The sequence below is a fragment of the Triturus cristatus genome, chromosome 10 (genome assembly GCF_964204655.1).
Source record: "Triturus cristatus chromosome 10, aTriCri1.1, whole genome shotgun sequence".
Taxonomy (NCBI): Eukaryota; Metazoa; Chordata; class Amphibia; order Caudata; family Salamandridae; genus Triturus; species Triturus cristatus.
This window is the reverse complement of record NC_140593.1, coordinates 1,133,318,186-1,133,333,678: the sequence shown is the minus strand read 5'-3', so window position 1 is coordinate 1,133,333,678 and position 15,493 is coordinate 1,133,318,186. Positions and strand designations below refer to the sequence as shown.

Sequence of the window (15,493 nt, the reverse complement as noted above, 5' to 3'; positions counted from 1 at the left end):
AATATTCCAGAAATAGGAAAGCAGAAATGAAGCACGTTTTTTGTAATTCAAAAGTGTGGTGGAAACAAAGATTATAATATGATCAAAACAAATCAGTACATTAGGTGATGCCGATTTCCACACATTACCTTTTGTGAGCTGTAGATTTATCAGTTAAACTGCATGTCTGTGCAAATGTAATGATCATTTCATTGGAAAATGTGTTTTCTGTAAATGGCAGTTCCCTGCCACACCATGTTTTATGTTTATGTTTATATGCTTATATAGCGCTCGACTGCCGTGGCGTCTTGGCGCTGAGATGTGTGGACAGGAACAACACGCTGTATTGACAGGGAAACCTATGCGGCAGTAAACAGCCATGTTTTCAGGCTCTTCCTGAAAGACTGCAAATTAGGCTGAAGCTTCATGGCCAGAGGCAGTTTGTTCCAAAGCTTTGCCGCTCATTGTGATATCGCCCTGCCCCTCCCCCCACTATCTCGCCCGTCTGGTCTTTACGATCTTAATAAGGCCCAGGCTGGCAGATCTAAGAGCACGTGGGGGAATATATGGTGGGAACAGTTTTTGAATGTCCTCAGCACCACCGCCGTATAAAGCCTTATGCACAAAGCTTAGAGACTTGAATTCCACACGCTGTTTGATGGGAAGCCAGTGGAATGATTTGATTCCTGCAGAGGTTGACTGTCCTCTGGGTATGGCCAGGAGTAGTCTTGCTGCGGCATTCTGTAGGGATTGCAATTTTCTCAGCTGAGACTTGTCAATGCCCAAAAATAGGGCATTGCAGTAGTCTAGCTTGGATAGAAAGAGTGCTACCATCGCCGTCATTTGCAACTCATGAGAGATGTATGGAAAAAATGTTCTCAAAGTTTAATAGATAAAAGCAGGATGAGATAAGACTGTTTACCTATATTTGAGGAAGTGTGCTTCAAAATGCACCCCCAGCTACACACTACATCCTTGCCACTCTACGGGCTACACTTGTTAGTGGCACATGGATTTTTTATTATCCCTAGGACTTTGGAAATGTAACATTTATGGCAGCACCCCACTATGAAAAAGATTCTAGCACCAACAGAACAGGTCAACTGTGAAATGTGAATTCACGCATGAGCCCTTGCTGGTACACTTCTTTTCAACCAAACTCATTTCTATGCAGGTCTGGAAGGAAGCAGCACACTGTACTTTACATAACATTTGCTCAAATATCTGGTAGGCACTTCTCAGCTTTTACTTCAGTACTGATGCTGCAACAAGACTAGTCTTCATCAATGAAGCAGATATACTGTGTTATTTGTAATTCACATCTCGGCAAACCATTGTAAAAGAGTTTAATAGGATCATATAAAAACAGTGCAAGAACATATTCAGAGGACTTTTCACAACTATCTAAAACTATACAGTGGTATATAATCAAAAGCAATTAAGAAAGTATGCACAAGGACATTTGTTACAAATGACCATTAGAAGAACCACCCAATATGCTCCTTTCATCAGAAACAATCATAGTGCAAGTTTTGACAAAGCTGGGGTTGTCAAAAAGTTTTTATAGCACTTGCTACCCTACCAGAGCCTGTTTCTAAGCATTTCTAGTTTCCTAATGTTTCACAGATAAGAGGCCAAATGAGTATGGAGGCCTAAGATTCTATTTGATTCCAATGTAATAACAAAGTTGCTCCCTTTGCACACCTGACTAGCTAAAGGTAGCAATAGCAAGCAGAGGGCTTACCCCAGGGTGCGGTAGAGGGACAGCATAGGACAGTATTTTCAAAAAAGTATCCCTTATAGAGACATGGGGCGTAATTCAGAGGACAGTATGGAATGAAATCTTCAAAATAACTGCATGACTCACAGTCCACACCATGTATAACCTTAACTCCACTTACACCCACCTTACATCGACCTACTCCCATGGCCCCCCATTCTTCGGGCATCAATCCAGCATTTGAGCACACCACAGATCATACTTTTTGACCCCTGGCAAAACGGTGTACAGAATCACTAAAAACCAGTCGCACAGCAAATAGGTCCCAATGACAAGACCTCTTGGCTTTGCCAAGGTTTGTTTATCGTATGCGAGTTACCTTTCACTGCTTATGTAAAGCGCTCTAACGCTCCTATGCAAAACTGCAAAAATAAACTACTAAGAGAAATACACACATTCTACCCTCTTCCCGCCGTCCCCACCTCTAAAGTTAGGCAGTCGCATCTCCCTCGATGGTCTCTCTTCTAGCATGTCTGTCTCGTGCCCACCAATCACGTGCCTGTCCTGTCGCCCACGTGTCCTAGTTCTGTCATCACACCGCAGTCTCCGACCGCCCCGTGCCCAGCGCAGCCTCTGCCGTGCCTCAGCCTCCGTCGGTCACCTCACTTTTGCTCCCTCCTCCCTGTGTAGGTGCCTCACCTGCATAGGGTAAAGTGCCTCTTGCCTCTCATTTTTGGACTCGTGCTAGCCAGGGTGCCCGCCTCTCTCTCCGGCTGGGCCCCTCTCCTCATAGAACTTTTCTTCACCCCCGGTACCAATGCCTCCTTTTCTTCTTGCGTCACAGCTGCACATCTCCCTCCGTGTCGGTATCTCTTGCCCCCGTTACCTCCCCTCGATCACTTCCTGTCCCCTCCCTGACTGTGCCTCTGCTGGGAAGCGCTCTCTCGGCCGCTGCTCCCCCGGGCGCCTCCCCTCCGAGACTGATGCACACAGAAAGGCACGCAGAGCTGCGGGTGTAAAGTAAACACGGCCGGGGAATCCCCGCACCGGGCCCTCGGCCATCTGTCCTCCACTGCCGGCGACGTCAGAGGCTCCCCCGACAGCACCGCAGCACCCTTTAAAGCAGGATCACAGGGTGAGGGCGCCCAGACAGCAGCTCTGTGCCCAGCACCACCAGGCGTCATCTCAGACTCCCGCCCGGAATGAGTAGGCACCGGGGTGCAGTCTTTGCAGAAATGGTATACTAAAGTACCACAAACTACCTACAAAATAAAAAACACGCGATCCCACCCGCTCCACCAGATGACCGATCTCTAGCCACAAAAGTTAAAGTTCTGACCCATCTTTGCGGGTGAGCTATTATCACTTACTTACATTTGACATTTAATCCTATACTTTCTAAAAGCATCCTAAAAGTCCCTGGAACAGCCCAAAGTGCAGCAGTCTAGTACTGTGTTTCCAGGGTAAACAAGTACCTAACAAGCTAGCAGTTGGGCATACTGTGGGACTTTCCTCACCTTTTTGTCCTAAAAGTTAGTCTGGGTCAGCGGCGGATTACCAGAAATACTCAGCAGGTAAGTAAAGAAGGCAGCATCAACCTACAACCCGCTGCAAACAAACTCCACTCCGGGCGCCGGAGGAGGCCCTGGCTGCAGAACAGTTTCTGTGGTACCTTCATCATGGGCGTAACACCGGTCCCCACAGAGAAGGAAAGGCCCAACTTGCCAGGGGCTCCCCATTCAGCCCAAGTGCAGTGAATATCCGTGAGACATGGACTCAGGGGGCCTCTCTTCATGTTCTCCAGAGGGGCCCCATCACTTTGCGTTTGGAGTCAAATTTGGAAAAATTCGAAATATAAATAAGTAAAAATAACTACAATCCCAAACTGCTGGTTTCCGAGGTACCCAAAGTTTTGAACATTACCGCTGACGAATCCTATAATCTGAGCTTTATTTTAATATTAGTCGTATCCCATTGAGGTGTAATCAGTGCAGTACAGTTAGTCTTCCTCTGTAGGCTGGTGGAAGATGGGTGCAAAATGGCTGATCATTGAGGTACATCATATAATTTGGCTGGGCCCTTACAAATTTTGGTGAAAACCTCTGTCCAGCACCGAGACCAGATGTAACAAGCATTGGCATCGCCAATAGGTCTCGCTTTTGGGACCTTATAAGTGTTTAGCCATGCAACAGTTGATGTTGTTGCACCAAGGATATTGGGCTGCATAACTAAATACTTATACGGTCCCAAAAGCGAGATCTATTGGCTATGCCAATGGTTGTGTCTCTTTTTTTTTCAACATATTCTACTGGAACTGAGACGGTCTTTGCGACACTGATCAAACGGGAAACTGGGAACAGATTTAGTTAATTGATCGATGCAGTATCGTTATTATTATCACTTTTGTGTACATGCTCACAATAACGCCTCTGCCGATTTATTTATCAGCACAGAAGTAAAAAGTTGCCGGAGCTTTTTTTTGGTGGTATTTGGCAAAATCTTTCACACCATGGAAAATTTAGACAGCACTTCTGGCAATAAGATTTCATTCTGATTTTAATGAGTTTACCAGAAAAGACATCTGGATATTTAGAATTGCTTTAGATCGGTTAGTATCTTACCAAAGGAGTTTGTTACCTGTCTGCTGTTATAACTTCTATACGTAACTTCTATTCTTGCCAAATTGAAATGACATTACATGGGTAATAAATAACAGCTATAGCTACAATGCCTATGAATAAAGTTAGTAACAAGTCTCCACAACACCACGTGAATGATCACTCAAATATCAGCTTTAAATATAGTTCGAAAATGTAACCATTGTTCCCTAGTTTTAAAAAGACAGGCATTTTCATCTGGAATACTCACTTTCCATTTTTGGTATACAAATTAATTCAGCCCAGCAAAAGCTTCTCAGTATGGACTGTATGCAGGAGAGCTACTCACAGGCAGCTGGTTTACTACCAGTAGCTCGCGAGCTACTCATTGGAGACACCTGGTGTAAACACTTAGGCCTTCATTACGAGTTGCCTTGATTGTCAGTGAGTCAAAATGAATCCGTGAGAGAGAGAGTAAAAGGAGCTGAAACGGAGGGACTTGGTGTCTAAAAATGAATGAGTGAGATGAGTGTGAGTGAGAATGAGCATGAGTGAAAATATGTGAAAGTGAGGGACAGTGAGAGTATATGTGAGTGAGAATGCGTGAGTCAGATTGAGTGAGAATAGGTGAGAATGAGTAACTGTGAGAGGAAGTGAGTGAGAAAGTATGAATGAGTAAAACTGAAGGTGACTGAAAGTGAGCAAGTGCAAATGAATGAGTGGGAATTACTGAGTGAAATATGAAAATGAGGAATTGAGAATATGAATAAGTGCAATTAAGTGTGAGTGAGAAATTACATGTGAGACAGAATAAGAATTAATGAGGGTGAGCACAAATGAGTGAAAATTATTGTGTGAGAATATGTGAGTTACTAGCTCATTGGAGACGATTCTGTGCATAAGGGAGGACAATTGTGGCATGTGGCGGGGCAACCCTAACAAAATGAATGGTCATGACATAACGGGTTACCAATAGCACATTTTGAAAAAAAACAAAAGCAAGGTAAACTCTTGGAGAGCATCTTATTTCATTGGCTTGGCACACCACAAAGAGCTTGAAAATGTAATTACTGCCTCTATAGTCTATGGCTTTTGAGCAAATTTACGTGAAAACGTTCCTATTAAATGGACTATTTGACTCTATTTTTTTCGAAATCTTCTCGAGGGAGAACTGCCCTCAAACGCAGTTACAAGAAGTCAGACTCACTCATTTTGCTCGCTCGCTACCATTCAGGGTAAGTATTCCCCAGCACTTTCAAAAATCATGTCAGCACCATACTTTTGGACGGATAAAAAAAACCATTTGTTTTGTGTTTTAAAAAAAATAATCATACAGTTATTTTAAACTTCAGCGATGTGAATTCCATGTCATTAGAATTATGGTTATGTCACAACACTTCCTGGGATGGATTCAGGGTCAAAGGTGGTATGATGCCACTTACTGTGATGCCATTAAGGTCACGGGTTGTGCGTGGTTTCACTTCTGCTCCCCCAGGTATTTTGGTGAGTCCATGTTCATGCGAAACGTAAACAAGTACGCGTTTAACCTAACATTTTTATTTGCCCCAATGAGGTCAGTCTGTGCTGATGTAACGATCGCGCGCGCTGGTGATGCTGTGGGCTTCGAAAGTGACGTCCCCACCTCACCTGGGCAATAGTTCAAAGCTAAAGCTGAATGGAAATGATAGAAGCTTCCGGAACAATAGCCGCATTGAGTCCTTGTTTGCCAAAAGTGAGAACGCGTGACATACGCAAATGAGCATACAAAGTCTAGGATATAGTCCGCGCGCAGTTTTCCTGCTATCAAAGCATCTCATGTCTGTTCTGAGGTAGCACATCAACTCTCACGTCACTGTTGACAACAGAAAGGCCAGCAATGGAAACGTACACGGAAGAAGAAATCCAGTCCTTGGCCATGCTGAAACAGCTGACACTCAAGTGGTTCTCGGAGATGCAGTCCCTCCTTCTGCTGCACAACGGCGCCTTGCCAGAGTGGTTCCATGGCTTCGTCACAAGAAAGTAAGGATGCTTCTGGAAAAGGCTTAGCATGCTGGTATCAAAGGGTAAGGTAGCTCGGTTGGCCCGAAGCTTACAGCTGAGATGGATCTGTGGGCATCTTTCATGTCACAGCCTTGCATCCGGGTGAACAGACTCAGCCATTCATCTTCGTAAGGTTGTCAAAAGTTGAGCTGGATAATGACACGTGTTAGCAATTTCTGTGCAAAGCTGAGACCGTTCTAGCCAATCAAAAGGCTTACAAATGAAAGTATTGATATTTTATTATTTACTATTTAAAGCGTTACTGAACAGAAGTAAGCGCTCTGCAAAAATATAACATATTATTAGTATGTATGGCATGCCAGCCATCGCCGCTTTTAACCTCTAGCTTCACGCAACAAGCATAGCCGCACCGGCGCTTTACTTTGAACATTAAAAGTAAAGCGCGGGTGCCGCGATTATAGTAAAAGTAAAGAAATAGAAAAAAACATCAATTTCTTTACTTTTGCTATAATCGCGGCACCCGCGCTTTACTTTTAATGTTCAAAGTAAAGCGCGGGTACCGCGATTATAGTAAAAGTAAAGAAATGGATGTTTTTTTCAATTTCTTTACTTTTGAGAAAGTGAAAGCGATCACGATCGCGAGGGGGAAAGACAGATGGTGGCCGGCTGAACGCGTGCACGCTCACGTGTACGCAAGCGCTAGGCCAGCCAGTAGCACTTTGAAAACTCACCTACTAAATGTCTCGCCGAGCAGCGCATGCGCGCTGACTCAGCGAGACCTAAAAAACACATTAACAAGCAATTTGTACTGCATTGGCTTTGCCAATGCTTTTGGCGATGCTGTATATCATCAGCGTTACAACAAACAAATGATGGACGGAATGCTGACAATGCAGACATTCTCCCCCAGTCAAGAGATCTGTGTGTTTTGCTGTATATCATCAGCAACATGCAAAAAGCTTTTGGCGATGCTGTGCATCATCGATAAAAGAAAGGAAAATATATGTCATGATACGGCACACGCAAAGCACATTCATGTCATAATGTTAGAGTGCCCGCACCATTTGTTTTACCCATCCCAAACAGAAGGAGCCACAAGGCACAGTAAAAAAAATATAATTGCTAAAGGGCATTTCAGAAAGCTGAGCAGCCTGGCAACAAATGGTAGCTAAAGGTCCCTCCAAGAAAAAAAAGTTGCAAACAAGGGTGAGAGTAAAGCAGAGGGTTTGGCAGAGAAGTACATAAGGGAGAGAACAAAATAGCATGAGGGAGGTATTTTGCAGCGGAGAAGCATACAAGCGAGGGAGTAAGAAAACATTGTTATTGTTATTTCAATCTTGTATAGCGCATATATACCGGCAGGTCTCATAGCGCTCAGACAGAGGAAAAAACCAGACAACGGAAACAGGCTGGGTCCTTAGATGCTAAAGATTTCACACCAGATCAAACGCTTCTCTGAAAAGCAGGGTTTTAAGTTTTCCCCGGAAGGGAAGAAGTCTAGATTCCTTCCGTAGCTCTCCGGGCAACTGATTCCAAAGTTGAGGCAGGAGGATCGAAAAGGCTCTGCCTCCTTTAGATGCGAGGTTAAAACGAGGACATATTAGTCTACTGGCTTCTGCTGAGCGCAGCACCCGTCTAGGCACATATTTGAGTACACGTTCTTTTATGTACTCAGGGGCATGTCCATAAAGGGCTTTGTGTGTGAAACACAGACCCTTGAACTTGGCTCTTTGCCTAATGGGTAACCAGTGCAGTTCACTCAGCAGAGGGGTAGCATGAGCTCTTCTAGGTAATCTAAAAATGAGCCTGGCTGCATCGTTCAAAACTATCTGCAGTTTATTTGTCAACTTCTGAGGTAACCCAACATATAGTGCATTTCCATAGTCAAGTCTGGAGACTATCGTAGCAGCTACTATTGTCTTTATGGTCGAGGCCGAGAGGAGGGGAACAAGTTTCCTCAGCTGTCGCAGCAGACCGACACAAGTACCGACCACCGCGTTAACCTGGTTAGTCATAGAAAGCTCAGAGTCGATCTTTATACCCAGGCTTTTCACCACAGGTGCTGGCATGGGGGGGTCCTAACTCCTGAGGCCAAAAAAGATCATTCCAGGGGTTACCTTTAGTTGAAATGGCAGGGACCTCCGTTTTATCAGGATTTATCTTTAAAGAGTTAGCCGCCATCCAGCCTACCGTGAACCGGAGTATGCTCTGAGCAGACTGTTGAGCAAGGGTCGAGTTCTCAATCCTTAGGATAAGCTGAGTGTCATCCGCATAGTTGAACACTCTGCAGTCCATTTTGGCTAGCGCGGTCACCAGGGGCTGCAGGTATATATTAAAGAGAAGGGGGGATAGTGCGGATCCTTGAGGGACCTCGCAAGATATATTGCCCTTGTCTGATACCTGCTTGGCCAATTGTACCCTCTGCGTTCGTCCTGATAGGAATGATTCTAGCCATTTATGGACCAGTCCTTGAATGCCCAGGTCTGCCAGACGAGAGAGTAGTTTTTGGTGGCAGACAGTGTCGAACGCCGCTGACAGATCTAATAAAATCAGGGCATTCGATTCTCTAATATCGGCTTTTCGTCTGAGTTCATCCACGACCGACAACCTAACCAACTCAGTACTATGGTGGGCTCTGAAGCCTGCCTGGTGGACCTGGAGAATCTCATGCTTTTCCAGAAATGCTGAAAGAGTTATCAGAACATGTTTCTCTAAGACCTTCGCCAGAAAGGGAAGCTGAGAGATAGGCCTATAGTTCTTAAGTATGGTCCTGTCAGCACCTGTTTTTTTTAGAAGTGGAATAGCTCTGGCCTCCTTCATATTAGCAGGGACCTGACCGATTGTCAGGGATTTATTCAGGAGCATAAGAATCTGATTCTCTAACGCAGGAAATGCCATTATAAAGATCCGAGGAGGACAAGGGTCAATAGGGGAGCCAGACTTGGTCCCGTAGGCTAGAAGAGAAAGAGTACTTGCTTCCAAGAGCAGAAAGCTGGAGATGGAATTGCCCTTAAGAGGAGAGGAAGTAGGCGGTTCCGAGGTGCCTGTAGTGATCCGAATGTCTTTAATCTCTAGAAGGATGCCGGCTACTTTCTGCAGAAAGAAGACCTGAAGAGCGTTGCAGTCAAAAGGTGTGGCTGCAGGATTGATGTCAGGCTTTTTGCTAAGTTCTTTCAGAATCTTAAAGGTCTCTTTTTGGATGTTCGGTGCGCTGGCAATACGCTCCGCATAGTATTCGGCTTTCCTGGATGTAATGGCCTTTTTGTACAATGTAAGGAGGGATTTATAGGTAGTTAACTCCGCTGGGTCATAGACTTTCCGCCAACGTCTTTCAGCTTGACGGAGGCTTTGTTTCCTTTCCCTCAAAGATTCATTGAACCAGGGGGCCCCCTTCTGTTTATGTCGAATACTTTCCGCACGCTCTGGAGCCACTTGATCAATAGCAGCCTGCAAGGTGTTAGTCAGGGTAGTGCTTTCTAGATCAATGTTGCCTGTTTCGAGAATGGGAGGAGATGGCCTCTGTAATATCGCCCCTAAAGTCTTGGCCTGGATTTTATTCCAGCTCCGTACCTTCCTCCATTTGAGAGGAGCTAGTGGAGGAGGGCCATTCACGGGCGCCCAGCACGAGATTAGGAAGTGATCTGACCATGCGCAGGGTTTGATGTCCATGAGCCTGTCCCGGCCATCGGAGGACCAGATTAAATCTAGAGTATGCCCCTTTATGTGGGATGGGCGGTCGACTATTTGGACGAGCCCCATTTCTGGCTGTCTGGCATGAGGCTCTCTCGGGATTATTTCCCAATGGTGATTAAAGTCTCCAACCACCATGAGACGTTGGTATCGGGTGCTGAGATCAGACACGGTCTCAGTGAAATAGTCATAGAACCTCGGAGTTGCCACCGGAGGACGATAGACCACCAGGAGCAGGAGGCAAGAAGATTTAAGGGAAAATGTAATTCCTAATAAATCGGTGTTATCAATGCTCTCTGCGATGATCTTGGTGGCCATAAGCTTGGTTTTAAAGAAAATTGCCACCCCCCCCCCCCTCCCCCCCCCCCCCCCTCTTATTATCCTGCCTGTTATGCCAAACGGCATCAAATTCCCCAGGAAGGGCAGCGATAATATCTGGGGCAGAGGTATCAGCCAGCCAGGTCTCTGTTAATGCCAGAATGTCGATGTCCCGCTCCTGGAGAAGCGTGAAAATCTCCAGGTGATGTTTTTGTAGTGATCTTGTATTTAAGACCACTATATTTAAACCCGGAACATGATCCGAGCTAGTGATGTTCAGAGGTGTTTTCCTCGAAAAGGTATGGCTGCTCGTAGCCTGTGGCCTCCGAATGTTTTCCTTATCCAGTTTGGCAATGGTGACATTATTGAGCACCTGATGACCCTCAGCCCACTGAAGCAGCTCCGAGGCAGAATATCTTAGCCTAGGACCAAGGGTTATGGCCCCTAGCCCTGGACGGCCGCGGACGGGCGCAGACGGGCTTGCCTTAGGCGCGCCTTCGGCGCGCCCGCGGCGTGTACGCTCCTGCATCCAAGTTAAGGCTGTCGGCTTCCCCTGACCAGCCAATCAGCTCTGCTGTGCAGCAGCTGTGGCTCCCCCCAACCACTAGACCGCGTGAATACAGCAGAAGTGGATACACGGAGAGTTACGCAAATTTCCCGCGCTGACCCCCAGCAAGTGATAAAACAGTTAGCAGCAAGTGTCTTTACAGGAGTGAAAATGACGCTTGTGACAGGAATTCAAAGATCACATAAGAATATCAGCAGCACATCGCAGCACAATCACCCCCGTTCCCCACAATGCAATTAAGTCAGTGCAGATTCAAACAGTAAGTAAAATAAAGTTTTTATTTTTTTAAAATAAGCAGATAACGCTATCCGGAGGGCAGCCCGATTACCGTGGCTTATCTCTCCCTCTATCGCTGCGCGTACGCTCCCGCATCCAAGTTAAGGCTGTCGGCTTCCCCTGACCAGCCAATCAGCTCTGCTGTGCAGCAGCTGTTGCTCCCCCCAACCACTAGACCGCGCGAATACAGCAGAAGTGGATACACGGAGACTTACGCAAATTTCCCACGCACACCCCCAGCAAGTGATAAAACAGTTAGCAGCAAGTGTGTTTACAGGAGTGAAAATGACGCTTGCGACAGGAATTCAAAGATCACATAAGAATATCAGCAGCACATCGCAGCACAATGAAATGAAAAGTAGATTTATAGAGCGCGGTTGCTGCCCAGGGGGCGTCCAAGCGCTAGAGGCCAGAATAGAAATAGCTTGACAGAGGTAACTTGCTGAAATTACTGAGGGGGGTTAAACAGAAAAGTCTTCAGCTGTTTTCGGAATGAGGAGAGGTTAGGGTTGGATCTAAGATGAAGAGGGAGTGAGTTCCAGGTCTTGGCGGCATTATAGGTGAACGTCCTACCGCCCGTCCTTGCCTTTTTTATTCTCGGAGCTATAGCCATAAAGGCCTGGCTAGATCGAAGGTTTCTGCTGGGTTGGTACTGTTTTACTAGGTCGCGGGTAATCATAGGACCTATGTCCCAAAAGGCCTGATGGGCACTACACATGGCCTTGAAGATGATTCTCTGTGGCACTGATAGCCAGTGCAGGCTGATCAGACCAGGTTTGGCTGATTGTCTGCGTGGGAGCTGTAGCAATGTGCGGGCCGCACAGTTCTGCACTATCTGTAGTCTACGCAAGGTGTACTCCGGGGCGCCAAGGTAGAGGACATTGTTGAAGTCTAAGCGGGACTGTATCAGACCCTGGATGGCCACCTGCTTTGCCTTCATAGGTAAAAGAGGGAGGACTTTCTTTAGCATCCTAAGAAGTCCAAAGCAGGTAGCCGAGAGTTTTGTAGCCTGGATGTTAAATGAGAGGGTCTTGTCCAGCCACACCCCAAGGCTCTTAATATTGTCCTTGGGTACTGGGGGGGTACCTAGACAAGGAGGCCACAAGGAGTTGAAGAAGGTGGAGTTTGAGGGACCCAGGAGCATCAGCTCCGTTTTGTCCCCATTGAGCTTAAGGGATGAGGAGGTCATCCAGCCCTTTACCTCCTCTAAGCACTTTTTTAGCCCCCCTGACGACGGCAGGTCGGCCTCCTGCGCCAAGGAGACCACCAGCTGGGTGTCGTCCGCGTAAGAAATGATCTTAACCCCAAATGGACGAACAACCTCAGCCAGTGGTCTCATATAGATGTTGAAAAGCGCAGGGCTTAAAGAGGAGCCTTGTGGGACTCCATACCTCAACGGCCTACTCATGGACACTGTCTCTCCCTCAAATACTTTGAATGATCTGTCACTCAAGAAGGATTTGAGCCATAGCCAAGCTCCATCCACTATTCAGACACTCGAGAGGCGGCTCAGCAGGGTGTCATGGCTGACCGTATCGAATGCCGCACTTAGGTCAAGGAGGATCACTGCCACTGACCCCCCCTGATCTAGGATTTTTCTGGTTTCCTCAGTGACTGCTAGGAGGGCAGTCTCTGTTCCGTGTCTGGGTCTAAAACCCGTCTGGGTGGCATCTAACAGCTGGTTGTTTTCGAGAAAATTCACCAGCTGGAGATTGATGTACCTCTCAAGGATTTTGCTCACCCAGGGGAGCAGAGAAATCGGCCGGTAGTTGCTAAAGTCAGAGGGATCCAGATTGGTTTTTTTTAGCAGCGCTCGGACCATGGCCCGCTTCCAAGCGGGAGGGACCGTGCCAGAGGTGATGGAGGCGTTCAGGAGGTCCATAATGGTTGGTAAAGTGACCTGAGATGCTAATATCATGACTTCTGGAGGTGCTGGGTCGCATGGAGACCCAGATTGTACCTTGCGGGCAATGGACTCCAAGGATTCAAGGTCTAGAGGGGGGAAGTGGTCCAGTGTTGGTAGGGGTTCTGATAAAGTGTCTCCCAGATTTATTTGGTCCTGAGCTATAGGGACAGTAGTGTAGAGGAGAATGATGAATAGATTTTATTAACTTTTTGGTGGAAAAATTCTGCCAAGTCGTTGCAGTGGGCTGTTGTTTTTTCCTCGTGCAAGCTAGAGGATGGAAGTTTTGTAAGTTTTTTCAGTATTTGAAAAATTTCCTTAGGTTTGGATTTAGCTAGTATGATTTTATCAGAGAAGTATACAGATTGGGCAGCTTTGACCTCGGCTTTGTAGGTATTAATAGCCTCTCGGTATCGGGTTTTTTCCTCCAAAGAGTAATCTAGACGCCATTGTCTTTCTATTTTCCTGCATTGGCATTTCTTTTCCCTGAGAGCCTCTGAGTACCAGGGGGCAGTTTTATGGGAACGTTTCAGCGTTATTTTACTCAGGGGGAGAGTGGCTTCAAGGGATTGTGTGATCCAGTCTTCGAAATTCTGGTTGGCCAAACATGGATCCTCATTGTAGGAGGGTTGGTCAATCGCGAGTCTACTTGCCCATTCATCGGCTGGTAGCCGCACCCAGGATCTGGCGTGTCTTACCGTGGGTCTCACGGGGGGTGGCTTAAATGTGGTCCAGGTGAAAGGCACCAGTAGATGATCAGTCCACGGGAGGGAGATTGGTGGCCCAACCATGAGATCTGCACAGTTACTGAACACAGGGTCCAGTAAGTGGCCCTTAGCGTGAGTCGGGGCCTTCACTCGTTGGACTAATTGTAGAGCAGCTAGGTCGTCTGCAAGTGTCGTAGCTGTATGGTCCAGGGCAGTATCAAAATGAAAATTGAGATCCCCTAGCAAAGTATAATTAGTGGCACTGCTAACGCGTTCAGCCACAATCGAAGGAAGAAGATTGTGAAACTGTTTGGGGGGGCCCGGGGGGCGATATATTACTGTTCCTGAAAAGCAGTTGTTAGGGGAGAGTTCCAGAATAAAAGCTAAGCTCTCACAGTCTGGAATTGCTTCAGGGATAATTCGACAGTGGTATTGCTCTTTATATATAATTGCTAAGCCTCCTCCTCTCCCCTCAGGACGATCCTGCCGAATAATTTGGAACCCTGGAGGGAGGGCTGTCACTAAGACAGGGTCGGAGTCCGACGCGAGCCACGTTTCAGTAAGAAACACTGCATCTGGCATGCGTTCCTCTAACAAAAGGGCAATTTCCACCCTATGTTTAGGCAGGAATCCCTTTTAGGACGAAATCCCTCACCCACCATAGGTGGCATGCTTCATCATCTGGCATTCTCCTCTTGGTGAGAAAACCTAGCCCCCGCCAAGGGCAACAACTCCTTCTCTGAGAGGAAGGAGCTGAGGGATGTTTTATTCCTACTCTGTTAGGATAATCCTGCAGGCGAGAAGAAAGATAACTGGTTGGGTCGAGGGCGCAGCGCAACAAAAATACAAACTGTGTAGGTAGTGATGTTAAAACTAGCTACCGAGAGCTACAAAGCTAACTTTATTGACCTGTTCTTGGTGCCAGGATTAAAAACAGTGCACCTGCAGAATGAGTTTAGAACTGCACGTATCAGACGAAAAACAGGTTTATATGTTTCAGCCTCGAAGACCCAAGAAGGTGTCACGGCTTTCGTCAGGACCTCGAAATGCTACTGCGAAATGGCACGTGATAATTGATGAAAATAATAAGAAAGTTAAATACAACACCAGTAATCCTACTGATTGTGTGGCGATTTACTAGTCATACCTGTAGAGAAAAAACACAACAACAAGAGAAATCAAATAAGCATGTGACTCTAGACATGTTGTGAATACACTTGAAGGACCATGTGGGATCTGTTATCACGGGTACACTGTATTTGGCAGTTCTGAGGACTTAAGGAGTTGCTTATCTCTATTGTACAGATAAGAAGCCTCACCTCAACCTGGCGATAGCTCAGGGAAGGGGCACCGCTCTAAAAGAAAAAAAGAAAAAAAGGAAGTTGGATGTGTCAAATATATCAAGAGTTGATTTGACACAACTCCTTAAAAGACATACTTTAAAGAATACTGATCACGTACAGACCTAGTGCACAAACGTGCTTATCAGTTAGATGTCTAACTTTATCAAAGACTCACAAAGGTAAGTTGTGGAGCCACCACCAGATAGGTTGGACATGTTCTGGGGTGGGTGTTGTAAATAGCGCCATTAGATTAGCCCGTCTAAATATACCCATACAGGATTGCCCTACATGTGACACAGCCAAGTCATCCTAATAAACATGTAGTAATCTTAATGGTTGGCGCAGTTCTTCCATGAAAGAAAGGGTTGGCGCTCTCGATCAATGTTGCCGG

The 15,493-nt window shown here is 46.3% G+C and overlaps 1 protein-coding gene across 12 annotated transcripts in view; it reads right to left on the bottom strand.

The window, feature by feature from the left end:
• Positions 1–15,493, bottom strand: part of TRAF7 (TNF receptor associated factor 7) — a 194,732-nt gene that overhangs the window by 161,230 nt on the left and 18,009 nt on the right. For 3 of the 12 annotated variants that reach the window (XR_014969660.1, XM_085629414.1, XM_085629418.1), the window contains exon 1: positions 2,399–2,681. The exons of 8 other annotated variants lie outside the window; for them this stretch is intronic. The gene's annotated coding sequence lies outside the window, so the exon portion shown is untranslated. Of the gene's footprint in view, positions 1–2,181; positions 2,201–2,398; positions 2,682–15,493 lie in introns of those variants that run through there. One more of the 12 variants, XM_085629415.1, reaches the window with a different exon arrangement.